Genomic DNA, 26,296 nt, shown 5'->3' on the forward strand with positions numbered 1-26,296 from the left:
AAATATGCTTCATGGACATGAAAATGTAGTGATGAGAAGGCTGAGGTAAACGTGAAAAAATCAGAATGACTTATAGATGGTTGAAAGTAAATAAAGTCAGTGATTTACATCAACTTAAAAATGACAGCTTCATGTAACATCCTCTCTCATTCTCTACTTCCACAAACAAATGTTCTCTATGCAGGAGCATAGCTGCAGAGTAACCAGCGAGGAGAGAAGTCCAGCAGAGTGGCATTTGAGTTCAAGCATGAATTTCCCACTAAGCTGCATCAGAAGGTAAGGAGGGAAGAAGACGATCTAAGCAGTACTGCTACGCTTGATTTCTGCTATGACAATATGGCCACACACCAACTAGACCAGGGGCTTTCAAAGTGTAGGAAAGTGAGCCTACACCCCCCAAAAAAATATTCTATTTAGTGGAGCCCATCTTCATAAAAAATACAATTAAAGCAACTTTATTCTCAAAAATGTATGTCTCAACTTTAAGCATTTTATTTTAACATTTTACAATAGTGCCCCTACAAAAACAAACAAAACAAAACAAAAAAAAAAAAGTAATTTCCCCTCTTATAAAATATGGTAATATAATAATATGGCTGACATTTGATGATGAACAGGAAAAACTGCAAATTAGAAGCAATGACTCCAGAATGAAAGCCTTGTATCTTAAAATGTGTTTTTTTTTTTGTTTGTTTGTTTGTTTGTTTTATTGTTTTCAGTGTGTTTTTTAAACATCCATCTTTCCCAAGCAATCAGATGTTGAGTCTATGCAGTCGATGCAGGATTGCATGACATCAGATCATCCTCCACCTTCAGCCTTGCCTGGTACTTTATTTTGATCATTTTAGATGCCAAAACCTGCTTCTTGTCAAAAATCCTCCTGGTTTTGGTCCCTAAATTAGTGCTTTGTCTCAATATGACGCCCCAGATTGCACCACCTTATGCTGTCATTAGCTTGTAAATCGATGCTAATTAAATACTGTAGCCACTGAGCAGCATCAGGACCAATGCAGGAAAATCCAAACTTAACCAGTCAGCTCTTTTACGTCTCTATATTAACTATAAATCTGTCCAGTTTGCTTCATGCACAGCAAAAGTTAGCAAAGCAAATCACCTTTTTCTTGTTTATGGTTGTGCGCCTCCCCTGAAGTCCTGTGGCGCCCCCCAGGGGACGCCCTCCTCACACTTTAAAAACCACTGAGTTAGACTAAATACAGTTTTGGTTTTAAATTCGAGTCACACAGCCAGTCTACCTGAAGGCTAAAGCCTCACTCTCTCACTCTCTGATTTATACTTCAGGAATCTGAACAACAAGACAACATCTTGTCAACCAGTGTCCTGTCTTCTCTGGGCGATACACAGAGCTCAGTGTCTGCTCAGACTTACTGGATTGATTCTGAACAGAGGAGGCTGGAGCTTTAAAAACAGATTCTGCTGACTGGCTTTGTCATTATTATTTTTAAATCAGGCAAAACCCCATTCTGGGGGAGGAACTTGAAATCTTTAACCCTTTAAAGCCTGAAAACACAAATTATAGCCAGAAAATTATCATTTTTTGGAACTGAAGTGTTTATTTCACTTTCTACTGAAATCCAAAAACATCCACATTTCCATAAAATTTAACAAATATATTTGTTGTATCTCATTTGATACATTATATGTTTTTGGTAACTCATAATCCACTTGAGGGCATTTTTATCATTTATCAGAATGTATTCAGAATTTTGTTTTTAGTAATTTATTGATCATATTGATTAGATAGAGGTATCATAAAAGTGGGTATCAAATATGATTCAACAGGCTTTAAAGGGTTAAAACTGAGATACCCGTACTCATAGCAGAACACAGTATAAACACAGTTTTTCATAACTTTAACATGTCTTGGTTAAAGGTATATATATATAGCTGTAAAGGGTAATTTGCTTTGCAGTCAGTGGTTAAACATACATCCATCAGACTAGCAATAAATACAACAAAACATTAAAAAGAATCATAACAAAAAAAACACAGTACACACTCTCAGTTAATTTATCAAGAAAGCCAGTGGCAGCAAGGACAAATAAGTTTTTGAGTCTCTTTGTCCTGCAAGTTAGCAGGCTGAATCATCCAGCAGACAGAAGCTGCTTAAACTCAGAAGACAAAGGATGGCTGTGATTGGCCACAGCTGACTGGGCATTCTTTTGATTCCTCACTTTGTACTGGTATGTCCAGTCATTCTGCACAGAAGCAAGGTGAACTTTCTATATTGGACATTATTATTTGGTCTCTTGGGTATGATATGGATTGCTGTATACAGATGTTTTACTTTAAAATTACTTTTTTGATCTTACAGAAAAAAGAGGAAATTAATTCCTCTCCAGTTTCTCAGATAGAGACAAGTTCTGCCTTTTATATGACAGGACAACTGCAGACATCCAAACAGATTAACATGCATTGGAGATAAGGGACACACAATAGGGGCCTCCAGAATCAGCCAAAACCTCTGTGGAAATCACAGAAGGGTGTTACAGAAAAACAAATCCATAAGTATCTGAGTGAATCTATTTCACCGGCCCTTGCAGAGGCAGTGGGTGTTCAACAGGTCATCTGCTGCAGGAGCACAGAGGACTGTGCAGGTGGAGCTCTGAGCAGGTGTGTGAGGGGATGAAACCACAGGCCTCTAAGAAATTCACAGCAAGACTTATGAATATTATAGAAAGCGTCACTTAAGTCAGAAGTTTGCAAAAAATGTGTCATAAGATGATAATGAAAGACAGACGGCACAGCAGAAACAGCAGGTGGAGGAGGAGGAGGAGGAGATGAAGCCAGTGAGATACATCAGACCCTCGTTACTTCCATGTTTGAGGAACAAGCACCAAAATGTGTCTCCAGGAAGTATTCAAGCCACAAAACAAGTGGCAGAAAGTATCACTGCTGAAACTGGCGTGTCTCTTCTTTTCCAAATTCAGGAAGAAGTTTGAAAATCTAGTACCAAAAAGTTGCTCATTGAGGGTGTGGATTGTATGTCCATAAAGGAGGCTGAATTCATTGTCAGCCATCTTACCCCTGACCAGAAGCACAGGGTGTATTTAAATGGGGGTTTTGTACCTTCAGAAAGCTGATGTGGAACTGGCTTAACCAGCAAGCACAGCAGCATGAAAGGAGGAGAGACCAAGTCACGGCAGTTATGTAAAGATCAACAGAGTTGTGGGAAAAATATAAATATTTTCTGTGTTTTAAGACAGTCAAATTGACAACTCTGTGAATGTAGCACCAGCTACTATCACTGAAATAAATGTCACAACTCTGCCCAGGACAGAAGGCTCAAAAGAAGTGTGATCTGAACCCAGGCCATGTAAAAAAAAAAAAAAAGTGAATGAACTCTGATTTTTGTGATCAGTTTTTCTTTTTGGTCTTTTTTACCGACTTAAACCTCTCTAACATGACAAACACCATGATTATTTTTCAGAGTTCTCTTCACACTAAAGGGCTAATTTCTGTTTCTATGTATCTGTGAGCCGTTACTGCTGGACTTTGTAAAACTCTGAAGATTCCCATCTTTCTAACAGCCATGTTTACTTCATATTTTGCACTCTAAATGAGTGTGTTGAGTGTGGCCAGAATACCAGCTGATGCAGGAAAAAGAGTTAAGTTAGCTACGTCTTCTCAGTGCCCCTTATCCAGGGCTCCTGGCAGTTGCCTGCCTTTGCCTAGTGGTAAAAATCCACCTCTGCTGCTTTATTCGAATAACATCAGGGAAATAATACCTGTCAGATTATGAAAAGATGGTTGGGCAATGAGCACATTATTTTTTAGGGGTGCTGAGATCAAATTTAGGGGTGCTGCAGCACTTCAACTCAATTTAACAACTGTCTTAGCAAGATACACATGAAATACTTGGAAGACTGGTGTTCTACATATCAAAAATTACACACTTTTCTGTACATACCTTTTGAATTTTGTCTCATTTTTCAATTTTCAACTGAGGGTTATTTACAGATGACGTCATGCATAGAGAAATTCCACCAAAAAGGCCATGTTTTGAACTGTTTATGACTATGGCAAGTGTTCAAAGTGTGAAAATAAAAATATTCTTTTGTGTCCCGAGAGTTGGGAAATATTCTGAAAAAAAACATCTAGAGAAACAGCAGCAGGCAGGAATTTTAAAAAAGCCTCGGTCTGAAGCCTGAAGTATGTCACACAACACTCATGTAGGTCTGTTTCCACTAAACGGTTCAGTCTATTTTTGTCTCACAACTGGTACAGTTTGTCTTTTTAAATGTAAATTAAATAATGACAAAGGATTGAGGAAAGGTTGATAGTACATCATTTCAATTAAAAGCATTTTTGTGACAAAGTTTTTTTTTGTTATAGGTATTCAGCTAGCCTCTTAGACCAGTATTAGACTTCTCTAGACCAGTGGTTCCCAACCTTTTTTCCACTGAGCCCCAACTTTTCATATCTACAGTAAGAAGAGCTGCTCCCCCTCAGGGCCCACAAGGAATAAAGTGACACATTGCTGTCAAAACCAATAAATTTGAATTATTTTCATCGTTTAAAGCCGAACACAACAGCCCAAACCACAAGTGTTATTAGCAAAAGACCTTGTTATGAACCATTATTATGGGTTTTATCATGATTTTAGGTAGTTGGAGTGAAACTAATTTCAACAATCTTAGATCAGACAGGCCATTGTGCCCCCCGTGAAATCTCTGGCACCACCCCGAGGGGGTCCTGGACCCCAGGTTAGGAACCAAGGCTCTAGACTAATATCTCCCTTCATCTGGCTAGACTACGCTAGACGCTAGGAGGTCTGCAGGACTGAGACATTTGTGATTTCAATCACTTCCATGCCAGGTAAATCAGTTAAACTGTGGTAAAAATCTCTGTTTGTAAAGTGTAGGGATCATACTGAATGTATGTACAAATTTTCTAATGATAATTGCAGCATAAAGGTCCATTTAGAGCTGTAAAGTACTAACTTTCCTTCAACTTGACCCCCAGCAGACACTCCAGATCACATGACTGCAAACAACCTATACCTTTAAGTACAAGTAAGGAAAAAAATGACAGCGGTATTGACAACTGTGATTAATTTTAGAAAATAATTGTCTGAGAACATCCAATCTAATTTGGTGACGTTCTGATCCTTATATCCAGGAATATCATACATGTGAAAAAGCAAAAATGCCACTGATGGAGAAAGCTTAGCTCCTCATATTCAGTTTTAGGTAAGATAAATTTTGCAGTAAAATATGTTTAAAACCATCTGTTTCATAAACTCGACCTTGTAAAGTTATGCCATAGAAACAACATAGCAGGAACAAACAAGCCAGGAAAGATAGTGTGCAAAAACTTTTTCAAACAGCACCTATTGCTTGAATTTCAAATAACTGACATAAACCAACCAAGTCAACACAAACAGCATACACAAAGACACACACACAGACATATACTGTAGAGAGCAAGCATCATATCTGTGAAACTAATTCAGCTCCTCACACCTGGTCTAGGAGCAGATGTAGATGCCACTATAGAAGCAGAATAGCAACTAGCTGCAGCTAACAATCACATTGAAAATTTGCATGTCAAACTGTCTTTTTTTGCATCATTACAGGCTTAAAAAATTAATAAGACATGAAATATGTCAACTGTTTTTTCACTGTTTTTTAAGTAGTGATAAGAAGTAAAGCGCTTTATCGGTAAACTGCTGTTTTTTCACAGTTTAACTCCACATAATGTGGGAGAAAAGCTGTTAAAAGTGGTCTTCCTGGTTCAGAATGCAAACTAAGTGCAAAGCCTTCTGGGATTGCTCAACCAGAGAGGCCACTTTAATGACTTTTTCTTCTTCACTGTGTGAAATTCATCCATAACTTCATCTACCACTGTTGAGCACACTTTATGGAGGGCAGGTTTTAATTGAACAGAGTCGTCAGTTCAAAACAAGAAATAGAAACAGATGTGGGTGGAGCTGACCAGGGAGGCCAGAACTATCCAAATAGAAATGCATCAAGTCTTCCACGTACTGAGGCTGGAAATAGAAAACAAACTGTAGAACTTTATCGCACGCTGCATTTTGACTGTGTAATACGTCAGCTCTCCTCTCAAACCAGCTTATAAAGTAGTGTCACATGCCTGATTGGTGTCTGATACCACAGAATAATGTATGAGCACTATGAAGATGACAGTCAATAAATAGTGAGACCAAACAGTTCTCCTATCAAGCATCAAAAGTACAGCACTCTCAACAGCCAAGCCTAGCTACAGGTAGAGCAGCAGAGTCAGAAATCTGCGTGTCTGATCTGTGTCAGATGGGTGAGAGAACACACTAGAGAAGATATAGTGTTGTGTACCCATCAGTCTCGCCGCTCTGTTTTCCGATGAGCCAGTCCATATTTATCCTCTCGCTGTGTTCTCCCGATGACCTGCAGCGCCGTTCTTTATTGATCCCATCAGCCTCGTCTCTGTGGTCGCATTACAAGCCTCATATTTATCTGATCCAGCCTGCTGCCTGCCTGCCTGCCTGGATGGCTGCCGGACAGAGTGTGTGAGTATCCTTCTGCGCACACGTGTGGGTGTGCGCACATTTCCATGTGTGTACTGTACTCAAATGTGTGCATATGTTAGTGTGTGAGAGCACAGTGTATTCTTTGACATGGGCCAGTATAATGAGTGAGTGTAAAATGTCACAAGTGACGTATTCAGTATCCTGGCTGCTGAAGAGGCCTGCAGGCCAGGTGCAGTCTCTGTTTTCTCTCTAACCTGCACTTTTCTTCCCATGCAGACTCCAAACCACACTAAATGTGCAAAACACAGCCCTGCAGAGGTAGGAAAGGTTGTGTTCAGTGCATTTCCATGTCTTTATGTGTATTTTTTTGTGCCAGATTTTCAGTTTTGAGCCACAAAAAGGCACGTGCTAATGTTATTTTTAGGCTCTGTTGTTATTTTCTTCTATATTTGGGTTTCCACCTTCTCTGCTTCACTGGCTCTGCTTGAGAAGCAGCCAGGCCTGGCAATGACTGATGCTACACTGCTCTCTAGTGGACAGATGTGCTGGATAAACTTTAGAGGTCTGGATTCCTGGAGCTCTATGACAGAATGTCTGAAAATATATTAATGTCATTATGATTAAATTTAGGTGGTAAATTATGTTGGACTGAACAAGTAAAAGAAAAAGGAGTTAAGTTAAGAAGCAATGATCTGAACGCTTTTCAAATTCAGTCATTATCCTAGCAAGTTTCTGCCATTTTGGTCCGTCTGTATTTTTTCTGCTAAAATGCCTGTAGAATCTCAACCCTTTTAAGCATAAACAAGTTATGAACATCTACTTTTTCAGGACAACCGTGACTTTCATAATATGTGTGCTGCAAAGATGTCAGATGATTGGATCAAAAGTTATGTGACCAGAACGACCAACTAAAAGGTCAAAAAGGAGATTTAATCTCATAGAACTTCATATGAATCACACCCAGATCAGCAATGAACTTCCTTTTGACATCTTTATTTGGTTCGTACAGGCTTTTCCTATCCGGAGAATAAATAACAACTTTCGAACAAACCTACAACAGAAACTATCACCAACATTTATATACATAACACCAATTCACATTTTGCACTCATTTCATGTTCCAGAGTGTAAAATGCTCATTAATCCCATTTTAGGAGCCCTCTTTGGCTGGTCCTGATTGATCACTTTCACCATAGAAGAAGAAATTTGAGCATCATGAATGGCTGACAAGCTAACAAGAAGTTGTTGTCTTTTACTTCATGTGTCAAAATGGAGGACAGCTAGCAAGACTGCTACATTTTATATAGCAAAAAATATATTGTCATATAATCATGGATTTAGTGCTGTGGATTTGTAGTATCAAAGTTATGAATAAACAGGATTAAAGATGTTCTGAAAGATTTATAAATTCCGGAATTCCTCCATACATCAGCAAAAACATAAGTTTCAGATCCCAGTTTATTCCATAGAGATCCGTCTAACAGGTCTTGTAAACAATGCATGTGCTGCAGCTTGAGATCGCCAGGGTTCAGCATGTTAAAGGAAAATTAAAGAAAAAGGGAGTTCTAAAAACTTGCAAAACCAGAGTCCTATTGGGGCACCAGTGGCCTAGTGGTTTAAGGCACGCCTGTATGTGGGCGGCTCGCTGTCTTCCTCTATCAATAAAGGCATAAAAAGCCATAAAAGGAAATTCAATCTCCTAGAACTTCATAGAAAATAACACCCAGATCAACAATGACCAAGCTTTTTCACATCTTTATTAGTCCCTACATGCTTTGCCTATCAGGAGAATAACAACTTTCTAACAAACCTATAAGGGAAAATATCACTAACGTTTATATAGTTACATAACACCAACTCACATTTTGCACTCATTTTGTATTTCAGAGTCTAAAATGCTCATTAATCCCATTTTAGGAGACCAAACCTTTTTTAAAACTTTAGCTGTAAAAATGGAGGATGGCTAGCAAGACTGCTAGGTTTTACATTGCAAAAAAATGTAAAATATATACTCATAAGTTTAACAATTCAGATTTGTAGTATCAAAGTTATGAATAAAGAGGATTAAAAATATGTTCTGGAAGGGAAATAAATGTCAGAATCCATCCATACATCAGCAAAAACAAGTTTTGGATCAGAGTTTATTCCATAAGATCTGTCTAATGAATATTATGAACAATGCATGTGCTGCTGATTGGGATGGCCAGCGATCCCGCAGGTTTCAGTTTGTTAAAGGAAAATTAAAGAGAAAGGGAGTTCTAAAAACGTGTAAAACAGGGTCTTATTGGGGCGCCAACAGCCTAGTGGTTTAAGGCACGCCCCACGTATGTGGGCGGCCCGCTGTCTTCCTCTATCAATGAAGGCATAAAAAGCCCTAAAATACACTGTATCTTTAAAGAGCTTATGTCACTTTCAGATCAATATTAAAACATTAGAATAGTTCAAGTTAAAAGCCTGTCATGTAAATTTTCAAGGCCTTCCACCATCAGTCTCAGACAGTGTTGATCTCTGCGATGGATAAAATAATAAAATACATTTTTGGGTTTTTTTCATCAAGTCACATTAGACTGTTGTGTGATGTATCACAGTGTGTATGCATTATTTCTATGGTGTATTTTTCTGACTGATTAATTGACTGATCCATTTTTGATTGCAGCAGTTTTAAACTGATAACATCGCCATAATTTTATTGATCAGTGGTATTAAACAGAAAAGATACTTAAGGACCTCCAGTCATAATTTCAACCAAAAGAGAGAGCACTGTCTAACTTCTGAGGTATAAAGACAACAAGAATAGTATACATATGTAAAAATAAAGTTGCTTTGGTTGAGTTTTACTGAAGTAAAAGGAAATTTACTGATCTATAGATTTACTCAATGCAAAAAGTAATCTATCTGAAGTCTAGTCCTATAGCTCAGTAGTGAGTAGTTCCTTATATAATGGGGGTGGGGCTGAAAAGTAAAACATGATCTTTCCTCCATGTGCACGGCAAAAACAACACGAGAATATGATCTCTGACCAGGCTCTTTAATTAAAGTGCTGTGTTTCTAGAGAGCAGAGGGGCACGCATGTATTTGCACAGAGGACCTCAGAGGAAGTAAATTTAGCTAATTAAAATTGAATTTGGAAAGGAGGAGGAAAAAGCATTATAAATAGTGTATCTGTGCCAATACCTTTGTTTATAATGTCCAGCACAGCCTCCTTTTCCCCCTTGTATTGGAATAAAATATGAAGGAAAAAGTTGCACACACAGACAAAAAAAAGCCAAGATGCTGATTCACATGGGATTAGTATTACTTTTAAAATGAAGTCCAGTGAAACAGCAAATTTCAGCTGCAATGTGAAATCATTCTCCTTTTCTTTAATGGTTAATTTAGCAGCAGATGCTCTTTAGAATGTAGCAGAGTGCAATACCTCCCTCAAAGTACAAGTGATTCAGAAAGTATTCAGACCCCCTTCACTTTTTTCAGTTGTGCTACATTGCAGCAGGTTAAAGGAGCTGCCTGCAGAGCTCAGAGACAGGGTTATTGCAAGGCATCTAGGGAAAGCTACAAAACATTTTGCTGCCCTGAAAGTTCTTAAGAGCACAGTGGCCTCCATAATTCACTCATGGAAGAAATTTGGCACAACTAGGCCTCCTCTAAGAGTTGGTCACCCTGCCAAGCTGAGCAATCAGGGGGGAAAGTGCCTTACTAAGAGAGGTGACCAAGCACCGATGGTCACACTGACTGAGATCAAGAGATCCTGTGTGGAGATGGGACGACGTTCCAGAAGGACAACCATCCTTGTGGCTAGATAGAAGCTTCAATGCAAAACACAGTGTGTTGCAAACTCCTGGTGGGGTTTCATGTTTTGCACAGAGGAGAGGCTTCCTGTGCCATAAAGCCAGATCGAGAAAAATGGAAGGCACCTGAGCTAAATTTAAGGTGTTTTTGCAAATAGTCTGAAAACATGGGTCAGTGTGATATTTCAGTTTTTAAATTTTTAATAAATTTAGAAAACTTAATGGTTTTAAAAACTACTCAAAAAGTAAAAGAACACAGAAAGTAGTTATGTTCTATCGCAACATCTGGAAAAATGTGTGTGGGATTCATGAGGAGTAAGGGAAGTTCTCACTCCTTGCAAGTTTTCCTCCGTTTCCAGTGAATTTATGCAACTATGACAATGTTTGATATCTGTATAATTTTGAATCAGTGTGAACTACACTAAGATGATATAGTCTCACCCCACAGGTGTCAAACTCAAGGCCCAGGGGCCAAATCCAGCCTGTGGAACAGTTAAATCCAGCTGCCAAGATGATCTCATATTTCTGTTATAACTGGCCCATCAGTATGAGGTTTGCAGATTTCCTCAAGTACATAAAAGTGAACTAATCCTTGATGATTTAAGATATCCTTGTTAAGTCACAAAATCTGAAAAAGTAAGGAGTAAAAATATTTAGATAAGAAGTCAGGAATATGGGAAAATAACTTAATTTGTGTTTTAATTTCACATTTTAATTTAGCATCTCACAATTAGGACTCAGACTTAGGATTTTGACTTTAAATTTCCTACTTTGAGCATTTCAACTCATAGATTTGACTTCTCATATAATATTTTGAGCTTTAAGATTCATGATTCTAATTTTTAAGTGATATTTTGACCTTTTAACCAGTTATTTTGGATTTTATCTCATATTTTCAATTCCAAACTCTGACTTCATAATCCCATAGTTTGACCTTTTAGACTCACAATTTAACAATTTGAATTATATTTTGACTTTTAATATCATGATTACAAATTTTATTTCATTTTTTGACCTTTTAAACTCGTGATTTTGACTTCTTTCTAATACATTTGCCTTTGAAACATTATTTTTCAATTTCATGTTTTGACCTTTTTGAACAAATAAGTTTACTTTTCTCAGATTGTGAGCCTTTAAACTTATCTTTTAAATATTTTAAATGTCAAAATCATTTATTTAGTTTTTTTTTTACATTTTATTACCAGTGAAACAAGGTTGACAGTTTATGGTTAAAAAGGTGATCCTGTTAGGCCCTCAGGTTAGTCCTGAATCCAGAATTTGGCCCCTGCTGTGATTGAGTTTGACACCCCTGTCTTACTCTATATCTTATTTAAAAATGTATTGATTTGTCTTAAAAAATTGCTTTGCCATACCAACACCCAAAAAACTTGAACTGCAAGAAATTTGTGTTGGAATACACATCATGGTACCAGAGATTAAAACAGAACACTTAAAGCAAAAACAAACGTAGCTGTAGATTCATAGCATGGAAACAAGGCAAGGCATCAAAGTCCACTTGATACATATAGCCTCTCTGAGAAACAACAGGAGGAACAGTTTGCTGCTCCAGGACAGCAAACCAAAATTTTTATGTTTTGACATCAAGAGACATTCTCTCCTTGCAAACAGTCAGAATCTTGTCAAGAGTCCTACTTGAATAATATGATAAGGATACCTTTCACTGAGCTGATGCAACTCCTCAGTACAGACAGCAGGGCAATAAGACAGCCAGCTGTAACATCCCAGTAAGATACAAGAGATCTAAATAATACGATCTAAAGATAGCTCTTCCAAAAAGTGGAGTGAGCAGAGAAACTCTGGGATGCTTTTAACATAAACTTCCCATCAAACTTTGCAATAACACCATCTCCCTTTCAACCCTAAACTGTGACTCCCTTGACACAGTTATGTTGAGACAAATACATTGATGTGACAGCTGTATAACAAGCCCTGAATCATCACATTCCCCACACTCAGAACAAGGTTGGCAACATGTCACATACACCGCAGCAGCTCCAGGAACGATTAATGTGAATCTGACTTTTTCTAAGGGGCGGCAGACACAGAAACCTACAGACTTAGAGGTAAAGGCTGGCATGTTAGACAGAATCACGCTTTGATACTTTGATCAAAATATTTTGGCACTGACTGTCAAATCAACTCATAAGTTTGTGAAGGATAAAGTGAATCCCATCGAGCTGTAAGAGTATAGGGCTGACACCTCCAGTTGGTTGGTCAGAGAGCTCTCATCCAACCAAGATGTCCTTGGTTGGTCAATCGTGAGAAACGGCGGGAGCATGAGAGAATGACAGGTGTGCTGCACTTTGACTGTGTGTCCCACTGTCCAACAACACCCACCAACTCCATTCTCAGTATGTAGCACAGAGCAGCACTGGCGGACTGCTCAACCCGTGGGACCAGGAGTTCACGCGGTAGTTACAGAATAACACCTGGCTCTGTGAGTAGATACTACTGAAGCGCTATGAAAACACAAGAAACACATGTGAAGCTATTGTTTTGGACTGCATGAGTTGAAGAAGTGTGGACTTGCTTGGTTTTGTCTCTGTTTTGTCCTTTCATGTGGATGACTGCACCTCTACCCTGCTTGAGCTTCCTCTTGCTCCTCTGCCCTGTTGACTGCAGGCTTGGCTACGCCCCATTATGATGTTTTGTCGCTGTAAAGTGAAATACAATCTGGCATTTGTATGGACTATTTCATTCTGAAATTTAACCGGATATTTTAATTTGGTATCGGCTAAACATCCTGCCCTGCTCGATCTACTCTGTGTTGAATTTATACACAGGGGCCCGTCATCCAGCAGGAATAGAAGTGCTGCAGATGCCTCTGGACTGCTGGAACCATGATGGAGCAGAGACACAATGCCGGAGAGCTGGTGGAAGCACTCTCATTGACTAAAACTGAAATCAATCTGCTTCATTGCCACGATGAAAGCAGAAACAGACCACACACGTATCTGGTGGAGTGTAGAGGTTAGTGACTGTTTGTTCTAAATAACCTAGAAACAACACATTTAGCCGACACAACGATGCAGGATGTTTGTATTGAAGTGGCACTGTGAGTGCCTCCGCCATAGCATGTAAATGGACTTGGACTTGTATAGCACTGTTCTAGTCTGACTAGAGCGTTTTAACACTGCAGGTCGCACCTACCTACTCATATCCTTTCACTCATTCACTCCACATTTAGAATTGGCCATCAGTATTAGCTAATCCCACTCATATGCATCCTTGTCCATTTACACACCACCAGTGTAGCAGTGTAGCAGTGGGAGCTAATTGGGGTTAAGGGCCTTTCTTGGGTTCAGAGTTTTACACAATTTTTCTGCACTTTGTGCCGCTGTTGTAAATGGTGGACAAGATTCGTCAAGCTCAGATTTTTTGTTGCAACACTTTTTGGCACTCTCTATAGAAAATACTGTTCTGCTCCTCATCTGAAACTTTAAAAAAAACAAACCATCTCCACATAATTAAGCCAGAGGTTTCCCTTTTGCCGACTAGCTCCTTCTCTCCTGCGTTGCACATGCCTTTCTTTACATCCATGTTGTCTCACTCACTAAGAGGGTGTGGATTTAAGTTTTGGTTCAGAGGGGGAGAGGAGGGGCAGGGTGACGGAGGACAGGCAGTGAAAAGAGAAGAAACATATGCTGTTATTTTAACTATATCTGTCTTATACTATATCTCATTTCAAAATATATCGAGATACTTTACCAAAATCTCCATACAACGCCCAGCCCTATCACCAAGCCACAAGACTAATGGCCACTGATGTGCCATTAGATCTTTCTGGACAAACAGAGGACACGTAAGATGTGTTTAAATTCATCAGGATTATTTTTAAACTGCTGCCATGAAAGGACAGTCAGTCACTTTTACCAGAAAATGATGTGGTGGGCAGTTCAGACTTAATTTTCCTCTACAGCCTGTGATATGAACACTGAATCAGTGTCAAAAATTACATTACAATCATCCTATTAGTGTGATGCCTTTAGATCTGCAACAATCTAAAAACAGATGAGCACAGCTCTCTCTCCCCGAGCTTCCTCACATGCCTCCTTAGGCTTAATTACTTTAAACGTACACCACCTCCACTGCCCAAAAGTGTGCCAGGAAAGACCAGCCAGTCACTCTGAGGTCTCTTGCGCTCCCTCTAATCCTGTCTTTGAGCTAAACTGCTGCTCAGGACCTTTCTGTTTCCTATTCTACATTCAGCTGGATGTTGGTGGAACAGCAGAGAACAGTATGGGACATGGTCAAACGCAAAGTAGCAGAACTGTCCCGTGGCAGGATCTGACTTTTACTACTCAGAGAATATCAAGCCTTGCAGCTTCAATGCTTTAAATCCTATGAAAGTTAAATATACATGCTTGTTGATGGTCCTATGAGTAACTTAGGGCCTTCTCTGTGTATGTGTAGATGATGTATGTTTGCATCTCTGCTTGGGATGGCTTCTTAGCACTTGCAGTGACTTGCATGCACAAAATTTAGGGAGGTAGGAGAAAATGGCATGGCGTAATATTATTATATAGTTTAAGTCTTTGATAAGATGGGTGGTTCCTTATTTTATGTCCAGTTTACCAGGGATTTACTTTGTGATACTACAGGTGTTAAAAAGGTTTTATTTCATTTATGCACACTTGTGTTTATTTGGAATACTTAGGTGTAACTACAGAGGGATTGCCATCCTTAACAGACACTATAATAGTCAGAACTGCCTCATGACATCATTACACAGGCATTTGTAACAGCTGTTATATCATCGTTGACTTTAATTTAAATTTCAATTAAATGAATTGACAATTTAAACAGACAGTAGATACCTCCTTATCATAAATCCACCTCTCAGGAAGGAGATCAGTGATAGTGGATCTCATGGCTAAGCAGTGACCCTGCAGGCCCGTTGAGTCCACTACAGCCAGAGAGATAATTGGATCATAAGGGAATAATCTGGCTCAGTGGGTAAATACCAACTACATAGATCATTAACAACATCCCAGCTTGTAAGTGCTGCACGGAGATGAGGTTAATGTCTGTCTGAACTCATTCAGAGGTGACTGACCTACAGGGGAATTTTTCACTACATGCTGTAGCACTGATATGATATAAATCTAACAGATTTTATCCTGGTTTAATCCAGCATATCAGTGCATGCAGTTTTAAATAATCAATTATGTTTTTTATTTAACTTTTTTTGGGTCATGATGGAAGTAACCTTCCTGTGGGTGACTTGATTAAATTGTTTAAAGGGGACATATTATGCAAAAATCACTTTTTCAGGCTTTTCTAACACAAGTATGTCCCCCTGGCCTGTCCACAATCCCCTCAAATACCAGAAAAATCTATTCCCTCTCCCCCTCTCTTTCTCCACCTTTCAGAAAATGTGTGCTGAAACAAGCCGTTCTCAGATTTTACACCTAGTGACCTCACATGGGGCCTAAGCACCCGCCCCCAGGTTTGGTTGGCCCTCCCCCACTTGGAGGAAAGTTCTGCCCTCCTCTCCTGATCCTCTCAGCTATCACCTAAGATGCTGGATAGCTCAGTGGGTTACCCTGCTGACTAAAGTCTGGGAAATTCATGGTTTGAATCCCAGTCAGGTCCTAAACTTTGGATAAAAGTGTCTCCAACATCAGGAGTGCTGCATCCATTTCATGAGAGGGGTGTTGTCAGGGGCGGAGTCAGACAGCTAATTACCATTTAAAGCCACAGACACAGAAACAGCTCACTCTGAGAAGGGCTGAAACAGAGGAGTTTTAATACATGCAAAAATCCAATACTAGAGTATTTTTTCAGCAACAAATTTCACAGGCATGTTTTGGGGACCTCTGAGACCAATATTAACTTGTCTTAAAAGGGTAAAATATGTCCCTTTCAAAGTAATTTTATGTATTAAAATATTAATCTTAAACAGTTCAAATACAAATATATATTAAAATGTAAATATACAGTGTATATAAATATATTATAACATGTCTCAAATTAGATTCAGGAAAATGTTTTTTATTAAAATTCAATATGCAAGTAATTTTACTCACTATATTCTTTTTAACAACTTGCTTTGCTCACTAATTTATTATAGCAAACAGGCTTTATTTTTGGAAGGAATTAAAAAAAAAAAAACAGGAGATTTTTGCCAACAAAAATTATTTTTTAACAAGCTACTATGAGGGTTCAGAGTGCATCAGAAAGCCTGTCATTTAAATGAATTGCTTCAAATATTTACAACAATTTTCCAAGCCAGATAAATCCTTTCATTTTATAGCTGACATGCATGTCATTTTACAATTAACTCATCAAAACCTCCAAAAAAGATGACAGTAGACTCAGCATGCACAAACCATGTGCCTCATTCACCAATTCCTTAGTTTTTTTTTCTTTAGATTGTTTTTAAGGAAGTTTCTAAGAGAAACCTACTGCTGGACTGTTTGCACCTGTGTTCTTAAATTGATGCATACCAGGTGCTCCTAAGCATTTGCATGTGCAAGTTTCTCCTAATTAGCATAGAGAAATGCCCCTTTATGCCCATATAAGGGCATGCAACTGCAGTGCTGTGTTCAAATACAGAAGGCACACATGAATGCCTAGAGGAGAACAAAATGTTTCAACATCCACATTTACATAAACTGTAAAAACAATCACAACACTTTGTGTCAGAAGTGTCAGAATGTAAATTTATTTTACACGCTGATACTTTGAAATGATGGAGCATCACTGAAAAACAGATACATCTGCTGATGCAGACATGTCTATGTGCAAAGATAGGTTTTTATTGTTTTTAAAAAATCATTTTATGCAAAAAAAAAGTCACAATTTAACATTTTGCAGCTCAAACCCAACTGCATGTTTCAAGTAAAACTTGACCATATTTAAGTCTTGCATTTTTGCATATTATCAAATTATACAAAATTGTAAAAGACTTTAGATGAAAATTCTTAAATTCCCTGTAAGGTAAAATCTAAACTTTGTGTCTTAACACACTAGGTATGTTGGAATAAGGCTGCTGTAAGCATGTGAAAACACTGAGATCTACTTGAGACTGAATTTTGGATTTATACTGCTAAAAAGTTGTTCCATTTTTTCCTGGCTCGGTTTTATTTGTGCAGGGCAAAAATCTAAGCCAATGGCATCACCTATCTTGGTGGGGATTTACCCTGCCTCCTAATGCTACAATGATATAAAATCACCAAGCAGGTTCATCTCAGTACAGTCTGTTGTTAGCTGTCAGTGTCTTTATTGAAAGTTAACAGCCAGCTACACACTGTTTTTTTGTTCACTGTGATGTAAATTTCCCAAATCCATCAGCCCAGTGGCCTATGGACCATTAAAAGCATCTTAACAGAGAGATTTGTGCCAGAAAACAGTAAATTAAATCCCGAACTTCTGTCTGCTCTAACACAGAGCCAGGCAGCTGTGCTCTGATCAGAGGCATTTTTCAAATATGAGAGGATCGTATTTTTCCTGACTGGGTGTGGCTTCAGCTCATTCAACCCCCACGCCAACACCATCCTAGAGCAGATTCTACAGCCTCATTATTCATGATTTTGAAGTTAATAAACTTAGAGATGTTTTTCATCTCATATTTGGCCTGGTGGTTCATAACTCAGTGGCTTAAAGTAAAGAATCATTATCACTTTACAGGGATTTTAAAAACCATGAAAGAGGGTTTTAAGCACAAACTTCTTTGGGTGGTGAATGAGGCCCAATGTCTTTAATCTTTAGCCTTCAACTTTTCACGTTATGTGCTTCTTGTAGATTCTGTTTTAATTAATTCAAGATTTCTTGAATGTGCAAGAAAAATGCAATTATTAATATTCCATCCAAAGTCATCTCAGATTGTATCACTGCACCCCAAAGAGCCACATAAGGAAAATCAGCATGCATGCTGTTTGTCACAGTATAGGCACTATCCTCAAGATTGTATTCAGTACACTTCTCCCACTGTAGCAGCTCTACTGTACACTCCCTGCAAATCTCCAAGAAAAGGAGAGTGTGCACTAAAAATAGGAGCTCATTTAAAGACAGATGATTAGGTCTTGAGGCACCTGTTCATTCTACCTCTCCAATAAATGCCAGAAGAAGTGCTACTTAACACTTTCTCTCCACCTCAGAGAGGATTAGGGGCAGGGGATAGAGCGCTGATAACTTCCTCTGGCACAGGACGCTGGCACAGCGTGATAGGCAGGGCAGGAGTGACGATGAGAGGGCAAGCGCCTTGGTGTGGAGGGGTTGGCCAGCTACCACAGCTGGGCCTTAGAAAGCACAGATAGGATTGAATCCATGGGACACACTCATCAGAATAGGCAATCTAACAGCGCACAACCCAGACCTCCTGACCAAGGACTAATATTCAGATTGTCAAACAAGAGTTGGCAACAGCAGATTTTCTGAGCAACGGGGAAGTGGCTAATCTCATGCCAAATATAACTAAAATCCATCTGTTTCCTTAGATTACCTGCCAGGATTCAATTGAGCTGCTCCATATCTCCCCTTCTGAGAGATTTCCAAGTGGCAAAGAGTCAGCTAATCAGCCAGCAGCCCACACATTTACAAGTGTATTTCCATGCAAGGCTTACAGGAAACAAATGCACAACATTCATTATAATGCAGCTAGTTTATTGTACAGTAGAGCTGCAGCAACATTTAGTCAGAGGCAGTGATACACCCTGTTTGTATCCACACACATATGTGCTGGTTTGCTCCAGTAATGGTGTGTATGTGGACACGTCTCTCTTTATATGTGAATGCTTGGTTGCTTCTCCTGTCAGCCCACTTTATTCATCCTGACACAGATACATTTTATTCTGGCTGTGATCAGCACTTCCTTGGCAGCTGACATTGTCCCATGCTTGCGTCACAACTCCTCCCACACAGAGCTCAACAGCTCCACTGGGAATAGTCTTGAAACTCAGCCCTAACCCCACCGCAGATAGGTCACTGCTCTTTGCGTTAGCCCAATCTCCAGCTTCCATAGCCAGACAGAGATGGCCGAATGCATCTCCATGTCCTCCTCTAACCCTGCACTTTACAGGGTGAAGCATCAAATCACTCCTCGAGCACCAATTCTGTCCAGTCTTGCTATTATCGCCAGATCATTTTCAGTCCTCTAGTCAGCGAGAGCTCAGTTTGAGCATTTTGTTCTGTTTTCTAGGGGAGGATTCTGAGTGTTATTTTTGAGTCTTGTTTGCTAAGATGCATCAGTTTAAAACAAAATAATTTATCTGACCTCACCCTTCCCTAAAATCCCAAAACACTATCCTAAATACAATAAAAACCTCTTCATGATGTTGTTGTTCCTGGCTGGTAGCACCAGGTGGGCTGCTCTGAAACTGCAGTCAGCTGTTTGTTTCTCATTCTGGGAAATAATAATAGCCTGGCCATGGCTAACAATAGAGATGTAATAGATACCTTGCCTATTGTTGGCTCACTCTACTCCTTCCTGTCCCAATTCAGCACTGCAGCACGTCACTATTAGCTTGCTTAACTAAACTGCATACAGCGCAGTGTACACAGGCAGACAAACACCAGGGCAACCTGATCTCAGTTCACTACAGGTTACACCCATCACTTTGCTAGAATATTACTGTACATGCCATATGATGTTACACACCTTGGAACTGAGGTATCTAATACCCTATTAAGTTATCATATACTGCTCACATGAGACTCACTGCAGAGGCTTTAAATTAAGGACGCTCTGATCAGGTTTTTATGCTGCTTATATCAATACTGATACCAGTAATCTACATGTATCAGCCAAGACAGGTCATATTTTGTTTGGAAATGGTGGCTGGTTTAGCATAACCTCACATGTCAGATTGACTGTTTCGTATATCTACTGCATGGATATATTTCACATTCATCTGGGAAAGCTCCCATATGAAGCATTTGCAAACAGCAAGACTTTCCAAAAAATTCTTAGAAGGTGATTGGAGGAACATTCTGTCTGTCACATTCACGGCAGACTAATCAGAGCGACAAGAAAAATTGACATACTCACGCGCCTCTCTTGAGCTAACAGGGTGCCACTGCCATAGATTGTTAATGGAGGAGCATATTGGTGAATTAAACTGATGCAAAGGTCAGGTGAGAGATGTGCAAAAACATCTTCCTTACCAAGACAAGCTTTCAGTGTGGCTCTATGCTCTTGTTTCAACAAGAAATGTGGACCAGTTCTGATTAAACCGCTGCGTCCCTGCAGCTACTGTACATCCGAGCTAACAGCTACCCCAGCAGCAGCCATTGGACACACCGGCAAACCCACCCGTAATGGTTGTAAACCCATGCCAAAGCAGACCAGGAGAAGAGCGAAAACATCTTTTCTTACATGAAAAACTTTCAGTGTTGCTTTCTGCTCGTTTAAATAAAGCAATATCGTCCAGTTCTGAGAACTGCCGCTATGGCTATGGCCAAGCTTATTACTCCACTAGCAGCCGTTGTATACATCCACTCACACAACAACTAAACCTTTCCCCCCGTAATTCTCAAAAACTCATGCTGAAGCAGATTGACAAAACAGCGAAAACATCTTTCACAACAAGAAAAGCTTTGAGTGTTGCTTTTATTCTTTATTTCATAAGGAAACCTGGTCCTGTTCTAGTAAAACTGATGCTATGCTAAAGCTACATCTGAGAGAATCACTGCTCTGGAGGCAGCCATTACAAATAGCTTCCAGAACAAATAACCTCACCCATAGCTATCGCCTCATACTCCTCAAATGACGCTGAGGGGTGCGCGGTATATGCGGTAGACGGTATAAATGATATAAACTAACTCAAAGCTAAACACAATACTTCAGTCAGCTCTTCAAGATAAAAGTCCGTGGCTGTTATTTTCCTGAAATGCTTTTATTGTGAACGCCTTCCCTAGGAAACATGTTCAAGTCATTAGCAGCTTAGCACACCTCATCAGGTTAGAGATGAAATGCGAAACTTGGGGTGCAGTTAGACAGAAGTAAACCTAGAGAGACTTAAATTTAAAAAAAAACATGTTTTCTGTGTTCCTATATTTGGAGATAAATTGAGTATGCCATCAAAGGCTTGTTTTAAGGGGAGAAGAGGGTTAATAACACTTGAATTTGGATTAAAAAGCATTATCTCTTTTAATTTTGTAATACTGTGATATAATACCATTATTGTCAAAGGCAAGAAAAATACCGTGATATGATTTTTAGGCCATATCACCCAGGCCTAATTGGTCTGAACAATGTTAATTTTGGCACAAACACTGTGGATTGGAACTTTTCATGATGGGTACATAACTTTGTTATGTATGTATATAAGGCACCACAACCTAAGAGGGGCAAAAAAGTTTATCGTTCTTGAAGTTACATTTGAACTAGAGCCATCAGCATTAATGCATTAATTGCCATGTGATTAAGGTCCAGAATTAGTAATCAAATTTCTTTGAATCCCAATAATCACATGCTTTATTTTCCCTTTCAGCACTTTGGCAGCAACCTTGCAGACCCAGGTGGATTGGCCAGACTCCATGTCTGTCATCAGGCAATACATCTTGCAAAAATCTAGTCTGAAATGACTGTACCAGGTCTGAAAACAGACCTGACCAATTAGCCCTTTGAGAAAGAGAATCTGGGCCGTGGGGCGGAGGTTTTTTGTTCTGGGAGAGGGTAACAATGGCTGCCAATGATGTAGCATTTAGCTTGGATGTTGCTATAGTATAGTGGCAGTTTTATAAGAACTGGGACACACTTCTTTATCAAATGAAGAGCAAAGATTTGCACTGAAAGCTTTTCATTATGGCAAAGTCATTTTTTGCTCTTCTCCCGACCTGCTTTGGTATAAGTTTGCAATAGTTACAGGCAGGGTTTAGTCACCCTGTAAGCTGGCATACACTCACCGGTCACATTTTCAAGTACACCTGCAGCAGCTCAGTTCATTTAGACATGTAGACGTAGTCAAGATGCCTTGCAGAAGTTCAAACCGAGCTTCAGAATGGGAAAGGAAGGAGATTTAAAGGGCCATCCACATGGAGACAAGTTTAGGACTACCTGCAAAAGTATTTGATCATATTGGCGCTCCTCCCACATGGAACCAGCATTTTGGGATCCCTAAAAAAGCTACTTTCTGAAACCAGGTCCCAGGGTGAACAAATCTGTTTAGGCCAAACGTTTCGCTTTTTTGTCTACAACTAAGCACATCTTTCCTGAAACTTAACCCAAATGCACAAATACAACCAACAACATCTTAGTACCAACTGAGCATCGTTTAAACACCACAGTCTGCCTGAGTATTGTTACTGACCATGTCCACCCTTTTATGACCACAGTTTACCATCTTCTGATGGGGACTTCCAGCAGGATAATGCACCATGTCACAAAGCTAAAAATCTCAAACTGGTTTCTAGAACATGGCAATGAGTTCACTGTACTCCAACGGCCTCCGCAGTCACCAGATCTCAATCCAATAGAGCACCTCTGGGATGTGATGGAACGGGAGACTCACATCATGGACATGCAGCTGACAAATCTGCAGCAACCGTGTGACGTTATCATGGACCAGAATCCCAGAGGGATGTTTCCATCGACTTGTTGAAACTATGCCACGAAGAATTAAGGCAGTTCTAAAGGCAAATGGGGGTCTCCAACTGGTACTAGCAAGGTGTACCTAATAAAATGGCTAGTGAGTGTTGATAGATAGATAGATAGATAGATAGATAGATAGATAGATAGATAGATAGATAGATAGATAGATAGATAGATAGATGGATGATTGGCAATTTAATTCATTATAGAGGTATAATTCATTTCACACACAGAATCATTTTCAACCGGAGGTGATGAGTTTAGATATTTTGTGAGAAGCCTTCATATGTTTTTAATGAAAATCATATGATTATGATCAATTCAACTAGAGCATCTCTAGTTAAAATATCCAGAGACAGATTGATGTGGCAGAAATACTTTCTACAGAATGAACTTGAACTTGCTGCCTCTCAACATCTGTCCAATGACTGAAATATCTGTTTTACTTTGGCTGCTGTAAAATCCCAAATCAAAGGATTCCCTTGCATTAGCCGCCTATCCGCAAAGATTTAATGCCAGCCAACCAACCATCCAAGCAGCCACCCACTTGAGGATAAGGCGACCAGCTTTTATGCGCCATCTACAGTAAACACAGCTAACCCAGCAAACCCCCTCCTCTCCACCCCCTCATGGCCTGATGCCTGGCGACTTCAAATGCCTGCATTTCCTGCCTTGAAATACTTCCTCAAATGATTGTATTTATGTTTCACAATGAGGATTGCTATGATTCCATGCAGCAACACCCCCCTCCCCCCTTCCCCCTCCAACCCCACTCCCCTACTACACATCCAGGCCATCTCAGCATCACCATGGCGATGGCAGCAGTATCTCAGTGGGACGAGTGATATTAAGGGATTAGTGGGAGATCCTCCATCAGACTTCGGTCGAGGAGCACGATCCCCGGATCACAACATAGGCTGTCTGTGTCTCTCTCCTGATCACTGTCAGATGAAGGAGATGAAAAGCAGCCGTCTTCTATTATTTTTATGATAGATAGTGTAGAGCACGCACAAAACAAGGCAGCATGAATACACAAAAGCATGCACACACACAGATACTACTGAATCTGTGGAGTAATGCTTTGAAAGCTACTACAAAGCCACCTTCAGCCCTAGGCAGTGTGAGCAGTGGTCTATATGCTGTACAGTATGTCCTAGTGTAGGTTACATGGTACTGCTGTGTGGTGTTCAAACTGTAGGCTTATATAAGGGCCAGGGCTGCATTAGTGACGTTACAATAACGGCTGCTCTTTATCCTACGTTGTTTATGTTAGTCAGCTGCCTCTGTAATCTACCTACAGCAGTAGCTACTGCACATGTTTACACCATAATGCTACTAAGCATCTAACCTCTGATCCCTACCAGACCACTTACAAATAACCAATTCAAATTGACTGGTATGGCATTATGATGAATGAAAAGGGTGATATATACATGGTAAACAAGAAAAAAATAAAGGAAGCTGTGTCTAAATAATGTGATTTTACTTTAATGATTAAAACTCCCTGTGTTAAGCTAGGATTGATTAAGCAAAAACAAAGTTTTACAACTGAATCACTGCACCAATCATTACATAATAGATTCTACTGTCTGGCTATGAGGCCTCTGCTGAGTTAGTATGTGTGAGTGCGTGGGTGTTTCATTGACAGTGTAGTATCTCTGTGTGCATTCGCTCAACGAATAAAAGGAGGGCACATTTGTTTATAGAAAGCTCTAAATGGTCTGAGGTTTGAACCACACAAAGGCGTATCCTAAGGAACGGCAACAGCAAGCATGCACGTGTTTCAGTCAGCATCGTGCACCTGCTCATACCAGCTCAGTCTTGATTGCAGAACATGTCCAGACACACAAACACACAGAGGAAGAAAGATTAGAGTACCCTGTGTAAACTATCCTTGTAATAAATATAAATGCACGTACACAAAGCAAAGAATCCTGTCCTTTAACTGACTGTGATTTTATTAGTTTTACTGTAAAAGTAAGTAGGGGTTATATCAGCATATAACATTAATTGAATCTAAATGAGAGAAAATAAAGCATGCTTCAAGTTATTGCTCTTACAACAGGGTCAAGAAAAATACTTGCAGGGTTTTTGTTACTTTTTTGTTTTCTATATTTTCATCATGAAATGCTCTCATTTGGCTCTTTGTTCACCATGAAATGTATGAGCTTTGGTTCAAGAGGGAGTCTAATTCATACTAAATTTAACTTGTTAAAATAAGATCAGAACCTTCTTCACTAGCAGCAGCAAAATTCCCCTGATCAGCAGCATAACGTTACTTTCCTGCAGCCCTGTGCAAATGTTCTTTTTGGGCATTACACAGATGAGCATGCATACACAACTATTCCCCACTGAACCCCTCTTTCCTCTCCCTTAAAACTTCTCTTGATTTACAATGCAATGTTGTGCCCATCCTGTGGATTTCCAATGTGGGACATAAAAACCTGACACGCCAGAGAGATTGTTCATATATCCACTGCATAGGTTGTATTGCACATTGATATGGGAAACCTCCCATGAAGTATTTAGGAAGGCTTTAAAAAAACTTCTCAGAAGGTGACTGGACAAATGTTCTGTCACATCCATTACAAGCTACAGTAATGAAAGCGCCAAAAAAAATGAGTAGTAGGCATGCACAGCTCTGGTAGCGTCAGGTTCATATTTTACGAGCGGTAGTGCTTGTTTGTGGATAAACCCATGCCAAGGCCAGCTGGGAGAAAAGTAAACTCATTTTCTCCGCCAAGAAAATCTGCTAGTGTGGCTCTTTGCTCTTGTTTTAATACGGAATTGCGGACAAGTTCTGATAAAACTGCTGCTACACAATAGCTACATCCAAGCTCATCACTACACTGGTGGCAGCCTGTGCTCATATCGACTTAAAGCACAACTAAACCCCACCTGTAACTATCACAAACTCATCCCAGGGCCGGTCGTGAAAAGAGAAGATATCATAAAAAGCTCTTTATTTCATAATGAAATGTGGTCCTGTTTTGATAAAACTGCAGCTATTTTAGCTACATCTGTGCTAAATGCTACACCAGTGGTAGCCATTGTCACCAGCTTCCAGTACAACCAAACCCCACCTGCTACCTCCTCATTCTCCTCAAATGATGCTGATTAGTCTGGTCTGTTTTCAGACCAGGTAAAATTGTTGGAGCTTTGTAGGATGGATCTGCCTCATGACAGACATGGAATCTGGTTATGCAAGGCTAAGCACATTAAAGATTAGGGCCAAAATCTGTACTCACAAACACATGTACCAAGAAAGACTTTACAGAAAAGACAAGTTTTCTCACCCCCTAAGTCTTTTTAATATTTGACACAGTGCTGTGATGCACAAGCTTGTGCAAAAAACCTATGAGGGGCTCTGTCATACATCCAGTGCAGACTGGCCTCGTTTGTGATGTCAAATACATCTACTTCTAGCATTGCTGCTTCACCAATAGCAGTGCACTTGTGCTCAAACAC

At 39.6% G+C, this 26,296-nt stretch overlaps 1 protein-coding gene across 1 annotated transcript in view; it reads right to left on the bottom strand.

Moving 5' to 3' along the window:
- Positions 1-26,296, bottom strand: part of rims2a (regulating synaptic membrane exocytosis 2a) — a 247,893-nt gene that overhangs the window by 202,500 nt on the left and 19,097 nt on the right. The gene's annotated exons all lie outside the window — the stretch shown is intronic.

This window comes from Cheilinus undulatus, linkage group 8 (genome assembly GCF_018320785.1).
Source record: "Cheilinus undulatus linkage group 8, ASM1832078v1, whole genome shotgun sequence".
In the NCBI taxonomy this organism is placed as follows: domain Eukaryota; kingdom Metazoa; phylum Chordata; class Actinopteri; order Labriformes; family Labridae; genus Cheilinus; species Cheilinus undulatus.